The sequence below is a fragment of the Eriocheir sinensis genome, unplaced genomic scaffold, assembly GCF_024679095.1.
Source record: "Eriocheir sinensis breed Jianghai 21 unplaced genomic scaffold, ASM2467909v1 Scaffold751, whole genome shotgun sequence".
Taxonomy (NCBI): Eukaryota; Metazoa; Arthropoda; class Malacostraca; order Decapoda; family Varunidae; genus Eriocheir; species Eriocheir sinensis.
The window spans coordinates 121,836-126,645 of NW_026112111.1; positions in this window are offsets into that span (position 1 = coordinate 121,836).

The following is a 4,810-nucleotide window of genomic DNA, read 5'->3' on the forward strand; positions in this document are numbered from 1 at the left end:
GAAGACAGGAAGAGGCAATGATAGAAGACAGAGGAAAATGAAGAAGATGGAAAATGAATGAACAGAGCAGCAGAAGACGAAGTTGGTAAAAAAAAAAAATCCTAGTAGCAAATCCTAAAACGAAAAAGATATGAGATGCTGAAGATAGCGCGGGCAAGGGAAAAGGAATAACAAGGGTCTCCGGAAAAGGGACACGAAGAGTAATTGGATTAAGATGCAGAATGTAAAGATCTCGGGTTCAGGAGGGAGAGCCTGAAGGATGGAGGGTTAAGCGAAGTGATTGGGAGAGATGGAACAGAATGGGATGGGAAATGACGGGACGTAATGGGATGTGACGGGTAGGGAAATGAAGAGAAGCGAAGGAAACGTAAAGGAATGAAAAGGAAGAGAAAGGGACTAAATTTAACTGCATGAAAGAAGAATAAGGATAGAGGGTTAAGCGAAGTGATTGGGAGAGATAGAACAGAATGGGATGGGAAGTGACGGGACGCAATGGGATGTGACGGGTAGGGAAATGAAGAGAAGCGAAGGGAACATAAAGGAATGAAAAGGAAGAGAAAGGAACGAAATCTAACTGCATGAAAGAAGAATAAGGAGGAAAAATAGAAGGAGAGTGAAGAAAAAGACGAGGAAAGGAAGCAATGCCAATATTGATAAAGAAACTAAAATTAAATCTGAAAGGGGAACGGTGCAAGAACATACGACATTCGGAAAGCAAAAGGGAAAAATAAAATAGCTAGAAAAGGGATATAAAGAAGCTTCAAGTAGGAGCAAACAAGAAAAAACGATGAAAAGGAAGGGGGATAATTAGTGAGGTTACTGGAAATGGAAAGAAGGATAGTGAAGAAAAGCTGTAGACTGGAAAAGGTGGGGCCGTTACACCCAAGGACGAAGAAGGAGAGAGAAAGCTGAGTAGACGAACAACTGTGTGGAAGAAAAAGGAGAAGGAAAAAAAAGAGGGAAGAAGAGGAAGACGAAAGGAGTGAGGAGGAAAAGGGAAGCGAAGAGAAGGAAACAGATTGATGAAGGAGATGATACAGTGGAAGAAAGAGGTATTTTGGTGAAGAGAAAGGAGGAACACGACCGCAAAAGTGCAAGAAAGCAGGAAAAACAACATAGAATAGCAACATAAAACAGACCCAGGGAAAAAGTAATAGCGAGAAAAACAAAATAAAATTAATGAAGAAGAAAAATAAACACGAAAACAGCAAAGAAGGATAAGAAAAGAGAATGAAAAACAGCACCAGAGAAAAGGACACGAACGCGAAGGGGCAGAAAAAGAGGGAAAACAACATAGAAAATTGGCAGAGAAAGAAGTACCAGAAAAAAAATAGCGAAACAAAGAGGACTTACTTTATGACGAGGAAAAAAACACTAAAACAGCAAAGTAGGTTAAGAAAAGAGATATAAAAACAACAACAGGGAAAATGACAAGTGCGCAGGTAGTGAGAGAAGGAAGGAAGGAAGGACTCTCAAGGGACGTGTTGGGTGATAAGGAGGCGGGAAACAAGAACATCCGGGTAATAGAAAACCAAGGCACGTACAGGTGTTTTATGAGGAGAGAGGCAGCCAGGTACTTTCCCTCTCCTCTGTTCCCCTATACCCTTCACCTGCGCCCTCCCTGCCTCTCACTTATCTCCTATTATTTTACGTCTTATCTTTATGCTATATATTTTCCTCTCTTTTTTTTTTTATACGCCTTTGCTTTCTTCTATTTGTCCTTTCTGCTCTTCTTTGTTTTCCTCTTCTTTTCGAATCTACTTTTATATTTTCGTTTTTTGTTTCTTTTTGCTAGTTTTTCTACCTTTCCTTGCCCAGCTTTTCATTTTTACTATCTCTTATTAATTATTTTTTTCTAACTTTTCTTATTTACTTCTTCCTGACATCAAACTTATTCTTCCTTCCATCCCCTTCTATTTACGTTTGTCTTTTTGCTAGTTTTTCCGACCTTTCCTTGCCCAGATTTTCATTTTACTTTCTTTTATAATTTTTTTCTAACTTTTCTTAATAACTTCTTCCTGACGCCAAACTTATTCTTCCTTCCATCCCCTTCTATTTACGTATCATTGCCTTTTGTTTACTCCTTCACCTCTTCATCTCTAATACATGTCTTTCTTATTGCCCACCATTTCCCCTTCAGTCTACCCCATCAACCATGTCCCATCCCCACAGCCCATCATGTTTCCCCACTGCGTCCTTACCCGCCTCGCTTGCCTTCCCTTCACTCCCCCTCCTGACAGCCGTCCGTCCCCTGTGCCGTCACGCCGTCGTTGTGAAACCTAAGTGACGCCTCGCAGCCACCCACCAGTCCCACGCCCCGACAAACAGGTACTCGAAACTCATTAGCGCTGGCCGGACGAGACAGGTGTGTGTGTTGGGGTGGAAAGGGGTGTTAGTTGAAGAGAAACGATAATGGTTGTGTTACTGCTTACTTCAACTCTAGCTTCATGGTGGTAATTTCAATTCGACAGTATAAAGAACTTCGATTAATTTATCCTTTTGTTTGCTGTGCGAATTATAATGTAGGGTGGTGCTTCCTTCAACCAAAACTTCATTATTTCCATTACTGCCCTTCGACAATTAAACTTTCTCCATTTACTCCCCTTATTTCGTGATTGCTTTCTTTGTTTGCTTTTTGAGGTGTGGGATTATACGCTTAATCTGACCACAACTCCCTTCACAGTGAATTTCAACTATTGCTTCTACCCCCTTTGCCTGTACCAATTACGTTTAATGTTTGTTTGTTCTTTGCAGTTCGCTTCCTCTAGCAGAAGATTTCTTATTTCCTCTTTTGTTTGGTATTGCAATATTTTTCTACGGTTCTCTTTATCTATATACCCAACTGAATTAAGATGCCAACCACTACTTTCTGGCAATGAAGGATCCATATTTTTGGGGGGGGTTTGCTATCTTATTATTATTTTCCTTTCTAAAAGCTGGGCGTCCTTTATCTAGTCAACTGAATGAAGACGCTGCGTGATCGAGGTGATTAAAAGTGACGACCTAAAACAAGACGAAGATGAATGAAGATAAACTCAAATCCAGCCTCGTCTCGCCCTGCCTATCCCTCCCCTGCCCTGGCCCTACCCTTCCCTGTCCGTCCCCTACCCTGCCAGCCTTCCCATTCGTGGTCAGAGGGAAAAGCAAAAGAGAGACGGGACGGGGAGAAATAAGAAGATAAGAAGATAAGCCGTTCATCTGTCGCAGTAGTACAACAACTTCTGGAAACGTAGTGAAAGCCTTGCGTGTGATTTATTACCGGACGTGGAAGAAAGTTCGGAGAGAAAATTTGTAGCGGACTGTGGCGCGGCGTTTCCCGTGATGGGCGAAGCGTCTGGACCTGTGTTGGGTAAGGCGTGTGTTGGATAAGAGGGGGGGGAAGGGAGGGGAAGGGATGATGTACGTGTGTGTGTGTGTGTGTGTGTGTGTGTGTGTGTGTGTGTGTGTGTGTGTGTTGATAGGTATAGTTCCTTGATGGGCTACGTTTCAAGTGTTTTTCCTTCACTTACTCCTTCAAAGTCCATATTCAACTCTACTTTATTTTACTTCACTTTTCCTTTAGTCCTATCATTCACCTTTCCATTCCCCTCTCTACTCACATTAACCCATCAACAACTTCCCTTCTTAATAGATAATTGCTAAAAAAAACATCCCAGCTACCCCCAAGTAAACATCTCACTCAAACACAACCAATAAATCTAACCCAAATAAAGGAAACTAATCTAACGTTGTGAAAATGCTCCACTGAACGCCACCAAAGTCACACAATCGTAGACCCTTCGTTCATTATTCAATTAATGGAGGATTGATTTCAGCGCGTCCAGAATTCGTGGAAGACTGCATTGTAAAAGTCAGTTATGCCGGACGCGAGCTCTGAAATGCCTTGTGGATTTGCTGCCTAATAACTGGACGCCGATATTACGAAACAGCGATGGAAAATTAATGCTTTCCCGGAAGATCTGAGTTACCGCATCGAGTCTACCGCCAAGTCTCGTTCCGCTCCCCGCCCGAATATGCCTCGCCTCGCTCGCCTCTCTCGCCCACTCCATCCCCCCCCGTCCGGTCTACCCCAGGACCCCCGTCGATGGCTAGATGATGAATGGACGAGCCGCTGCATCAATTAATCGCTCACTATACGGGTCAATAAGTCATAACAAGGCGGCGGAGCTCACGTGCAGTACGGATATTAATAATGGAGACAAAGACGTGAAAAACAGGGGAATCATTAAGCCGGGGAATCCATTAATTACAACAGAGGAAGTGAGGGAGTGGAAGGAGAGGTGGTAGAGGATAATATGAATAAACTGGATAAGAACTACGATTTCACTGATCAAAGGGAAGAAATACTAAATGCGTGACGTGAATAAAATAATGAATAAATGAATCAGGCAATTGACGAATGGATAAATGAAATGAATGGCGGGAAATTGAGCAATGAAATGGACAAGATAAATCAAAGAAAGAGGATCAGGCAGCAAGCATCATCTTCTTCCTTCTTCTTCTCCTCCTCCTCCTCCTCTTCTACTTCCTCCTCGAGTCAAGACCCTGAAGTGACCTCGGTAAAGCATTTCGAAGAGCAGTGACATGAAAGACTTGACAAGACTTCGTACCCTGCAAATAGGTCAGGTCAGAACCATCACTTACTCTCTCTCTCTCTCTCTCTCTCTCTCTCTCTCTCTCTCTCTCTCTCTCTCTCTCTCTCTCTCTCTCTCTCTCTCTCTCTCTCTCTCTCTCTCTCTCTCTCTCTCTCTCTCTCTCTCTCTCTCTCTCTCTCTCTCTCTCTCTCTCTCTCTCTCTCTCTCTCTCTCTC